General features: G+C 35.9%; 1 protein-coding gene across 10 annotated transcripts in view; it reads left to right on the top strand.

Annotated features, from left to right (window-relative positions):
* Positions 1-12,370, top strand: part of grin2bb (glutamate receptor, ionotropic, N-methyl D-aspartate 2B, genome duplicate b) — a 199,278-nt gene that overhangs the window by 20,664 nt on the left and 166,244 nt on the right. The gene's annotated exons all lie outside the window — the stretch shown is intronic.

The raw sequence follows: 12,370 nt of genomic DNA, 5'->3' as shown, positions 1-12,370 counted from the left end.
AAGCCTGGTTTATACTTCTGCGTCAAGTGACCGGCGTAACTAACGGCGCATGCAACGCGCGTAGCTGTGCATTTATACTTCTGCGCGCTGTCTCTGTTGGTCTGCATTAACACTTCCAAAACGCTAGTTGGCAGTGAGGTGTTAATGTGTCTCTGTGTCGAGTTTCTTCGCCTGTGTTTTGTTCTTTCTGAACGCTTCCGGGATGTACAAGTGGCTCAAACTCGCTCATTTTAAGGCAGGAACCGGCGGACGAGCAACAACTTTAACTATGAGGTAAACACAAAACAAAACTTTCCATCCGGAGCTCCTTCACGGGACTCCACACTTGTAAACAATCGTTCCATTGGGCTCACGCCGCTTGCGCAGCTCTCAGTCCCGCCCAGACTCGTCAGCGCTACCAAGCCAACCAATCACAGAGCTTGCGCTATGCGTCATTGCGATGGTAGTTACATTTTTTGAGAGGTGCACGTCAGCCTTAACATCACGATGAGCGATAGCATCGTCACCGTAGGTGGTGGTGAATTAATTATTTTTGAATAATTACTTAATTTATAAAGAATTAATTATTTGCAGCCTACAGTTTTAACTACCTGGCTCACATCGTCTTTGTTTTACTCATAACCAAATCATAAATAAATAAAGATAAGTTATACACAAATTACCACCTGTCAATCACTTTTTCCGAATGACTCTGGCATGAATAGGCACAGTGATCTGTGTCCTTATAATGGCGTCGACAAACTTGGTTGGTAAAAAGGTGCACAACCAACAGCAACCAACCAAAAGTATCTGAGGTTTTCGCTAAAATGACTAAGTACAAGCATCAAAGTGAAAGATTGAACGAGTGTACTGACACTGTGACACTTCACCTGATAGATTCAAAAGACTGAAGAGTCGTTAGATAGAGACAAGATTAATAAATATCATGTTTAACAACTATAGCGATCCAGCGGTACATCCTTGATAAACTGTTCGACTTGTACTTCTCTCTTGGGTGACTGCTGGAGCTCAGACGCTGCAGCGCATGACAGAGTGTTTTTGTGTGTTTGTGTGTGGTCATGTGATGTGTGTTTTTAGTGGTGTTGTGTGGATGGAGATCTTTTCAGAAATGCTAGATGAGACTCCAGTGTGGACGTGGATCGTTTCATTCTAAAATGCTATTTTAAAACTAAGACGTATTAGTGTAAACAGGGCCGTGTGTATTTCTTGTATTTTTTTTAACTGATTCAAGAACAGACGCTAAGGACAAATTGTTCAGTGCGATTTGCAAAACAGGCTACCCGAAAAGAAATGGACACTACTATCAGGCTTCGAAACTTACTCCCATACGTTTCTGATCTCTCTCATTTCTATCACATTTGATGTCGCTTCTTCGAAGGGCCTTAACGACATGTCTGTTTTCTCTTTTAGGGCTTTAATTTTCTGTTGTCTTAATAAATGTGTGCGTTTGTGATACTCAGCGTCCCATTGGCTTCTTTCCGTGCTGGCGTTTGGCTAATTGCTCTTGGTCGTGCTGCCTTCCATCCAGTTTGAGTAATGCGCCTGTGGTCTGGGTCAGACATTGTAGCTAAGTGGGTTAATGAAAGAGAGAGTAAGAGCGATAAATACTGAGAAGGAGAAAGAGGATAAGAGAATAGGGTGAGATACAGAAGGAGAGGTCGAGATGCCTTTTACTCTCCTGCTCTGTTGTGCCTGATGGCTCGTTCGAAGGGAAACAGGAAAGTCGTTAGTGGATTTGAAAGTGTCTGATGACGCGGCCTCCTCGTATCGGCCTCTTAGGATGCGCCGCTGCTGATTAACGTGAGGTGACAGCATTTTTTGCCCACGTCAGAGGGGTCGAAGCAGCTGTCAGTCAAGTTTGACATTGATTGACGGGGACCAGAGGGATGAGGACAGTGTGGAATGTCTTTCGGAGTGAAGCATCACTCAGAGATTCTGTTGGTGTGGTAACGGAGCCTCTGTTGGCATGGCAACGGAACATAGGGACACGAGGGCATTCTAGACTTTCAATGATAGAACTGCTACACAGAGATGGTGCAAATCTGATTTGGCGTCAGCCGTTGTTTCTGAAATAATGATACTTACACTCGCTCGTGTACACAAATTGTCTGACAGTGTACTGCTCTACATCGCACTTGTGTCTGTGTAGCAAGCGAGCAAACAACAAGCCTTAATCTATCATCTCGATAACTGGGGAAATTTGACTTATATAAATGTTTGCTTTCAAACAGCAAGGATGATAGTCAATACAAGTCTCTCAGGGTTGGATGATGAAACATGTTAGGGAAATGTGTAGCCTTGTTGGTGCTCAATTGTTTTGTAGTTGAGACGGAGTAAGTGTGGCGGTTCATTCCACTGTGGCAACCCCTGGTTAATAAGCGGACTAAGCCAAAAAGAGATTGAATGAATGATCGATGATTAATAATATTGAGTATAATAATTATTATTTTAATTGTATTTCAATTAAAGTACTGTGAAATGCTTTGAAATGTGCATTTTTGTTCGATGTTTGACGTAATCTCAACTGAAACATAAAGAGAGGCTGGTTCGTAGAGTAGCTCCACCCCCTAGCCAATAGTGGTTTTTTTTTCACAGCTCTGCCAGTGAGAGCTCAAAAGCATCAAATGGAAACCAAATGAGAAATGTCTTGAAGAGGGTGGGGGATGTCAGATACTAGAGAGCATTTGATTGGTCGGAAGATTTGCTTAGAAACTGAAGTATGAGGTGGCATAAAAATGATCAAGCCATTTAGGTGGAAGTGACAAACTGCAATCTTCTAAATTTGAATTTTGTCGCTTCTTTTTAGCATACTAGCTTTTAGATATTCTTTAGACTAACATACTGATACTATAACATCTTTAAAACTTAGTAAAAAATTTTTGCAGGGACTTTAATAATATTAAGTTAACAATATAGTTCTTTAATAATAAGGATTTATATCAAAATAATGTTGTCAAATTAATTCTTCTTATTATTTTGAATGAATGATGTATTTATTTTTTTATTTAATATATAGTAACAATTTTATTTCATTTTTATAAATGATGATCATTTTGTATGATGATAAAAATATTAGTACTTTATAATATACTATTTTTAATTAAAGCAGTTTGCTAGAAAAAAATAAATATATATAAAGTTGATGTCAGATTTATTATTGCCCTGAATTTTTAGCCCCCCTGTTTATTTTTTTCCCCAATTTCTGTTTAACGGAGAGAAGATTTTTTCAACACATTTCTAAACATAATAGTTTTATTATGTTTCTACTCATTTCTAATAACTGATTTATTTTATCTTTGCCATGATGACAGTAAATAATATTTTACTAGATATTTTTAAGATACTTCTATACAGCTGAAAGTGACATTTAAAGGCTTAACTAGGTTAATTAGGTTAACTAGGCAGATTAGGGTAATTAGGCAAGTCATTGTATAACGATGGTTTGTTCTGTAGACTATCGAGAAAAAATGTAGCTTAAAGGGGCTAATAGTTTTGACCTTAAAATGTTTTTTTTTATTACGGCTTTTTTTTCTAGCCAAAATAAAACAAATAACACTTTCTCCAGAAGAAAAAGTATTATCAGACATACGGTAATATCCTTGCTCTGTTAAAAATAATTTGGGAAATATTTAACGGGATAATTTATGATGCCAACAAAGCTTGTTGATTAGTTTCAGTATATTCATTTGGAACTTTTTTCTTATTTGTTTGGTTTCAGATTAATACTGCTATATTGTTAAATGCAAATAAACATTCATTCATTCATTTTCCTGTCGGCTTAGTCCCTTTATTAATCCGGGGTTGCCACAGCGGAATGAACCGCCAACTTATCCAGCACGTTTTTACGCAGCGGATGCGCTTCCAGCTGCAACCCATCTCTGGGAAACATCCACAAACACTTATTCACACACACACTCATACACTACGGACAATTTAGCCTACCCAATTCACCTGTACCACATGTCTTTGGACTGTGAGGGAAACCGGAGCACCCGGAGGAAACCCACGCGAACGCAGGGAGAACATGCATAGAAACATCATCAGTTCTATTAAATGTCAGTGTTAATAATAATTTAAATACTTTTATTTTAAAGGTGCTTTATGTACATCTTTGACTTCTAAAGCATAAAAAAAATAATATGTTTGCAGATATTGAAGGAAACATACTTGCTTATCTGAAATCAATGCTAAAGTCAGACATTCTGCTTTCAAAGTATGCATCCGCGACTGAAATGTGACCTCTGGTGGACAGACTCCAAAATGAGATGCAGATTCAGAGTTCCACATGAGGTGGTTATTAACTTGCAAATAATATAAATATTATGAACGTAAATATTAGAAGAGTCATAAACAATTTGGCTGTTTGCACCAGACGAAACACAATAGAAATTAAAATAAAGCCATTCAGAAGCACAGAACAGAGCACTCACTGCACTCCAATTAAATGGTAAGGTTTACAATCTTACAAAATATGTTTTAACATTATTAAATGTAGATGCTGAATCACTGATATGTGTTGGCTTGCACTGAGTTTATTCTCAAATGGTTTATTTCCAAGATCTGAGGTAAACTATCTGCTGCTGCTTTCAGTAGTATGGCAATAAATGTCACATAAAAAAGCATTCAAACATTATTAGTATTTAAAACTGAACAAAGCACGTGAGGAGTACCTGAGGTGATCCGTTTATCCTGTTGTTCTCCTGTGAGAAATAAGCTGTTTCTGAAATAGAAATTACAGGTGTTGGTTATGACAAAAACTCCTTTTATTATGAAAAATTATCCATCACTTGCCGTTGCTTTTAATTAGAGCGCAATTTAAATCCGCTTTGATGCTTGATAGTCAGGCGTAGTTACGTCAGTCTGGCAACTCGTCACAGGAGGAGCCGAGTGAAAATGTGTTTTGATCCAAGAGTGCAATACATAGTTCAACCACTGGGTGTCAAACTTACATTCTGCACCTTTAAATTTGTTTATTTATTTATATTTTGTTATTAGCAAAGCAACTTTGCAAAGATTGCAGGTGTAAAACATGCACAAGACAACCACAAAACATTCTTAACTAAAATGAATAAAACTTAGTGCGTTTACATTTTTATTTGAAGCTTTTTTGTGTGTAGCAGTATACTGTCAGATAAAACTGAAAAGTGAAAGCAGGTTACAGAGTTCAAACTGCTGTCGGCTGTAGTGCACAAATGAGCGCGTGTGAAAGTGTTTGTGGCGGCAGGAGAGACAGATTGACATGACACGGCGGTCATTATCCTGCACTGGTCTTTTCTCGTCAGCTTTAAGTTTATCGAATAACAAATTAGGGGGATTTGGTTCCATTGGGTGTATTTGTGTGTACGTTTAACAGAGTTGACCTGTGCAATCGGGTCAAAAGGTATACATTGTGTTGTGACACAGGTCAGTGTTACAAACAGGCCAGTTAAGGGTTTATGTGTGCGCATGTGTGTGTGTTTTGATTCCCCTTCCGTTGCGATGATTAACCAGTTTATCAATGTGCACCTGTTGTAATTCACACCTCCATCTCCTTAGGAGCGATTTTGGCTCTCGTTCGCTAAGATGGTTGAGGCTTAGCCTTAATCACAGCGCAAGACTTCATTACAGATAGAGTTTCACTGACTAAATGAGCTCTTGTCCAGTCATGCACAGTGCCGTAAGTCTCTAAGATGAGTGATGTGCATATTTAATAGTGTAATTTCATTATGTCTTTCATTTTGTCATTTAATGACATTTCGCAGCTTTGAAATAGAGGATATGGCCAGGAAAATGGCAACTAAGCGGATCTGCGCTGCAGACAACAGTCAAAATATCATTACACCAAACACTGCGGTTCAATACCGTATTTTGCTTTGCTGTTATTTTTTGTGAAGTGTGAAATACTGGATATATCAGATTAGCTGTCACGTAAAAACGTTTGGTCTGCATTTTCTAGCTGTCTGCCTTTACTGCAGGGGTGCTCAATCCTATTCCTGGAGATTTACCATGCTCTAGGGTTTAATATTAAACTTTGATCATACACATAGTGATAGCTGCTAATGATCTTTACGTTGAGGATGAAAGTTGGGCTGGTTAGTGTGGTCATGTTAAGCTCTGGTAGATAGTAAATCTATGCTATCATGTGGCCTATTCAAATATAAAGTGTTTTATTTATTTTATTTAAAGAGATTCTTCATTCAAAAAGGAAAATTTCCAAACCTTTATGAGTTTATTTCCTCTGTTGATCACAAATTGATTCAAATACTGTGCATGTGGTAAATGGTTTCCAAAATTTGTCAAAACATCTTTTCTTCAACTCAAACAAGTTTGTGAGTAAATTGTGAGTTTTTGTGAGTAAACAATGACAGAATTTTCGGTTTTGGGTGAACTATCCCTTCAAGATAAAAACTATCCCTTCAAAATGCTGCACATTCCCTTATGACATTGGATTGTATTATGTCAGAAAAATTATTGTAAAGTTGTAAAACAAACCCCAATTTAAATAAATTAATTACATACAAGGAAAGGCTTTGTCTAGCCTCCAGTGGGTGTTTACCCATTTCATTTTCTTTAATAGAAATAAAAACGGTTTAGTTTAGTAGTACAATAGAGACTACCTCTAAACTAAAAGCATCTCTTTTGCTCTATAGAGCAGGACTCACAACAGTGCAGCAGAGACTGTTCAGGCGAAGGATACGTGACTGACATGACCATGATATGCTGCGCAGCAAACCCTGATCCCTTCATTGACAAATAGGATTGTAATGATCCACTTTGAACCGGTTAAAAATCAATAGAAATTTAAGAAAGGCTTTTTGCTATAATAAATCCTTTTGAGAGACCTTTAACTGACCTGGTTAACACTCTGATAACTGCTTGAGTGCAAGTGAATGGAATATATATTCGGCAGAAGTATATCGCCATGCATTCAAAATCAGTTTCGGCTAAAATGTCTGATGGGCATGCACACCATTTTAAACCGAAAAAGGAAAAAAATCAATGCATTTTGACTACTCATTTATACAACAAGAGGTTTTGATTTATTATTCAAATCAACTGTAGGATTTCCAATCAAGAATGAAATAAATGTGTCCATTAAACCTTCTTTCAACCACTGGAATTATTAGTTTCCATCCAACTATTTTTTTATTTACTTTTTTGATAAATTCACAACATCAGTCGACATCAGTCACTTTCCAGTTTAAATTCCCTAATCAGGGGTTAAAGAGGAAACACTAATTTTTTTTTTAATCTTTTGTCATGACAGTAACAGAACAACAAATCCCTTTGCATTATCTTTACTATTTACAGAGGAAAGGGGGTGTGGAAGCAATATTTACTATTTAAAAATGAATCTTAAATGTTCTATAGCAAAAAGTTGTTAGGTTGAATGGGAGTGATCATGAACTCAATCCATTTGTATCACCATCCATAAATTTTTATGCACATTTTGAACTATAATGCATTAAAATGGAAATGGCAAGATGAGCATAAATAAAAAAAGCATAAAAAGCATATGTGCGCAACTGAGTATGATGAACGTAAGGGGATGTAAGTATTTTACATTTTTGTCAGTTTACTGCCGAATTTGTAATTATTCGAGTTTAGCCGTGCGAAAATGTAAGATTTTAAAAAGGAGGCATGGCACCCAACCATGCCCCTAAACCAAACCGTCATTGGGGGTTGAGCAAATCGTACTAAATTGTGCGAATGAGATCTTATGTATTCATACGAATTGGCCACTAAATCGAAAAGTTACGAACTGCCGTAAGATTTTGTTGGAAATAAAATAAATAAACCAGGAGAAAAACACATTTACTGAATAAATATAAGCATACAAATCAAAAAAGTCATGGGATCATGTGATAACATTAATTATTGAGATGGGATGGCATTAATGAACAAACCATTGGACTGACCACATTGCACAATATCTGAAATGTTGTTTTGGTCATTCTAAAATCCCTTAGCCAAAGTCCACTATCAAAGTGGTTCAGTATTACCTCTCAGAGCTGTTTTGAGTGGCTGCACTCCCAAAGAGTGGCGAAAAAATTATTCTGAGGTGGAAGTAAGTTATCATATAAGAAAAAGGCCCAACGTGTCTACTACTAACCAGCAAATCCCATTTTTCTTTATTTTTTGGTGCCAGTTTATCAGGATGTGACAATTTTGTTCTTTTTAACTTTTGCGCACACGTCTAATTTAGATCTTTGGATGGAAACATAGCTAATGGGGAGTCCTATGTTGACTTTACCAATAATGATGCCGGAATATAGTCTGAATATTTTTGGTGACCTGCTTGTAGTTCATGTATAATGGTAATGGGAGTCTATTACTATTTAAAACACATTGCGCCCTTGTAAAGTATATATACTTTATTTCTGAATCTTCCTCCACTTTTTGCTTTCCGATAGCGAAGGCTTTATGGAATGTCACAAAGCACCAAGGAGTGGACGATTGAGCGATTTGGGATGGGACTCATTGTTTCATAGTAACCATGTGTTGAAATTCATTTGGCCTAAACAAGGAACAGCTTGGTAATTAATTACCCATGACCAATGGGCAGGGGGGGTGAGCCAATACTTGCGTGTGATTGGTCAAAACAGAAGCAGGCCATCACCAAGCCCTCAGGGGAGGAAGTGATCTCTCACCCGAAAACCTGCTTGTCAGTGTATTCGTGTCTGTCAGAGTGTGATACGCTCTGATACAGATGTTATGATTGGGACCATTCCTAACATTTACTGTATTTGGCATATATAGGTGGTGCTGCTGTTCCTCTGCAAAAAAAAAAAAAAAAGCTGCGCAGAATCACACACATACTGCGAGTTTGTGTTGGTGTGTGAAGTTGTGGGTATGTAAGTTCAGTTTGTGGGCCCATATGGATTTGCATATGTTTAGGGCTGTGTGTTGTTTTGTGCATGCATGTGTACAGTGCTTGTGTGAGCATATGTCTGTTCGCTTGAGTGTTTTTGTGTGTAATCTGCTTGTGATGTTATGCATGTTTTTCGGATATAGGTGAAATCACCTCCCAAGATCCCAAAAGTAATTTTTTTTAAGCTGTTTTGAAATCTAGCTTTTGTAAATTGCGTCAAGTAGAACGACTTATGCTGATGTTACAGCCTGCTCTTTAACTGGATTGAGTTGTTACAGGTGGGGTGAATGTTACACATTTTCGATTCAATTCAATTCAATTCAATTAAAGTTTATTTGTATTGTGCTTTATATAATAATTATTGATTCAAAGCAGCTTTACAAAAGGTGCATATTATTGCTAGGCTTGGGACAATAACCGATTCCTGGTTTACTATGGTTTAAAAAAAGACAAGGTTTTTAAATCACAAAATTTTCTGTTATACCGTTCCTGTGTGTTTTTGTTCACACTTTATTATGATAGTCTGTTTGTTGAATTTAAGTTATGTTGCAGCAACGTGCCAACTAATTGTCATTAGATTCTACACTGTTAGGTTGGGGTTGGGGTTAGGGTTAGTGCAAGTTGACATGTTTTAGTCAATTATTTAGTCTGACATATTTAATGTCCAAAACATTATAAATGTTTCCTAAAATGAAATATATTGTGTCAAATAATAACCTTTATTTAACCAGGTAAGTCAATTAAGAACCAGTTCTCATTTACAATGATGACCTGGCCAAGAGGCAACATAAAAAGCAGATACAGTAATAAGTAGCAGGGACACAATACAATAACAATTTCACATAGAAAACCAGGAAAAAACTAAAAACAAGTACAATGATCTTGTACTATTGACTGGATTGAGTTTTTAAAAGTTGAATGTGGAATGAAAGTGTTGATTTTTAAGCTCTGCTGCAGATGATTCCATGCAGAAAAGAGAAGTGACCAAATTAAGTTTGGTATGCAAAAGGTTAATAAAACTACTAGAACGCAGGTTCTTATGTTTTTCCTAAATGTTAAGAAGTGACTGTAAATAGAGTTCTCCAATAAGAGTTTTGTAGATGAACAGAAACCAATGAATTTGTCGACGTAATTAAAGAGATGGCCAATTCAATAAAGAATACAGTTGTTATTCCAAAACCTCTGAGAATCAGGACTAGTAATGCTTAAAATAACTTGATTTTTGCTTTTCTAATATATTGAGTAAATGTATTTCTTATAGCCCGAAAAGATTGTCAATCAGACATATTAAGTCTTTACACTATAGAAGATGTTTTTGGCAAATGATCTCAGCTAAATCTTTACTAAACCATGGGTAAGACGGTTCTTTAATCTAATTTTTTGGATGATACCGTGAAACCGTCATATGTTTATCCAAGGTTATCATACCATCAGTAATTTATAATTGCCCATGCCTAATTATTGCATTACAATAGGTCTGTATTATTATATACAGACCTAACTTGCAATTTGTTTAGATTTTCACATTCATTTGTACTGTTAATCAGATTTCATTATTATAAATTTTCCAATTTTATCTTGTTTAAATATAACAAAGATGCCCAACCTAGGGCCCGCGGACCAAAGTTGGCCCATGGTAACCTTTGATTTTGGCCAATTTTCACTATCCCATCTGAGAAGAAATTGGGGCTAATTCCATCAACAGAGCTCTTTTTCGAATTTAAACGTAATCCTTCTGGTTGTTTGTTTGTTTAATTGTTAAAATACAAAAAAGGAGATGAAATTAAATATTTCAATTAAATGTTTTGCATGCATCAGATAAAAAAAAAAAGTAAGGTTCCTCAACTAGCAAATCAAGTGTATTCAATGTATTCAGCATTGAACACCATTTTGTTATATAAATGAAAACATTTTTGTTATAGAATTATTTGTTGAAGTTTATTATAAAATGTAAAAAACATCTATAATTATTAATACGATTAAATTATTCTTTCAATTTATTTTTAAGTATTAATAAATTATGAAATCACAATGGCACTTTTAATGTAATAGTTTGATTTATTTAACTTCGGCCCACCACTCTCAATAAAGTTTTGTTTTTGGCTCTTCAAAAGAAAATGTTTTAATTTATCAGCATTTTATAAGAATGCTATAAGAATCATAAGAATTATAAGAATCCCCCCCCCCAAAAAGTACATCTTGATAACTGTAATTATAATTTTGCAAAGTATTTGGTACTTTCTGTGTTTTTGAGGAATCACAATTGTTCTGTTTCAGCTTTTTTCATTGGTGAATCAGAAGCAAAATAATTGGACAATATTGTGTCTAAAATATTAAAAGCAAAAAACCAAGCAGGCATTATTATCTTTTTTTTTTTGCTGTCAGTTAAATTGCTTTCCTGGAAATAGAGTTTTTGTTCTTTTGGATAGGTTCAGTACATACTACTGGCCTGGCATACAGAAAGTGCTTTAATCATTTTCACAAATGTGAGTGAACAGGCAACTTGACAGTTTAAAATTGTTGATTTTAGTGCATCATTATACAAAACATTTTACAATGCTGTAATTTATCATAGATAAAAAGATGAAGATGAAGACCTGATTGAACCTGAAAGTCCAAAGCTGAAATTACCTTTCTTTCTTTTAAAAATCATTCTAGGTGCTCAGGATACATTGCTTACTTTTATAAACGTTAAAAACAGTTGCTTTATGCTAGTGTGGAAAACTTTTCAAGACCTTTTGATGAATATAAAGTAGGGCTGCATGATACTGAAAAAATATAATATTACGATATTTTTTTTAATATTGCGATACAATATGAATTGAATTTTAATAGGTGAGTTTAATACTATTTGGAAACAATTTATAATTTTTGATTGATTGGAAATTTACAAGCAAGAGCGATGCGGTGGCGCAGTAGGTAGTTCTGTTGCCTCACAGCAAAAAGGTTGCCTGTTCGAGCCTCGGCTGGGTCAGTTGGCATTTCTGTGTGGAGTTTGCATGTTCTCCCTGTTTACGTGTGGGTTTCCTCCGGGTGCTCCGGTTTCCCCCCACAAGTCCAAAGTCATGTCATGTGGTACAGGTGAATTGGGTAAGCTAAATTGTCCGTAGTGTATGTGTGTGAATGAGTGTAAATGGATGTTTCCCAGAGTTGGGTTGCGGCTGGAAGGGCATCCGCTGCATAAAAATGTGCTGGATAAATTGGTGGTTCATTCCGCTGTGGCAACCCCAGTTTAATAAAGGTACTAAGCCGAAAAGAAATGAAAGAATTAACTAATCTACAAGAATAGATAAATCCAATAAAGAAAAATACTAATTAGACAAACAGCATTTGATTGTTTTCCCGAGGAGTCGAGCTGTATTCAGGTATACAGTAATTGAAGTCAAATGTAAAATAATACTGCATAGTCTTTTTTTATAAACAGTTTAATCAATATATTGTTACTAGATTAAAAATGGTACAATTTGACATTTAAGACGTTCACACAGTCACAGGCCTCTAAAAGCACTTGCAAAGTGA

This window comes from Danio rerio, chromosome 1 (genome assembly GCF_052040795.2).
Source record: "Danio rerio strain M-AB ecotype USA chromosome 1, GRCz13ab, whole genome shotgun sequence".
In the NCBI taxonomy this organism is placed as follows: Eukaryota; Metazoa; Chordata; class Actinopteri; order Cypriniformes; family Danionidae; genus Danio; species Danio rerio.
This window is presented reverse-complemented; position numbering and strand designations above follow the sequence as displayed.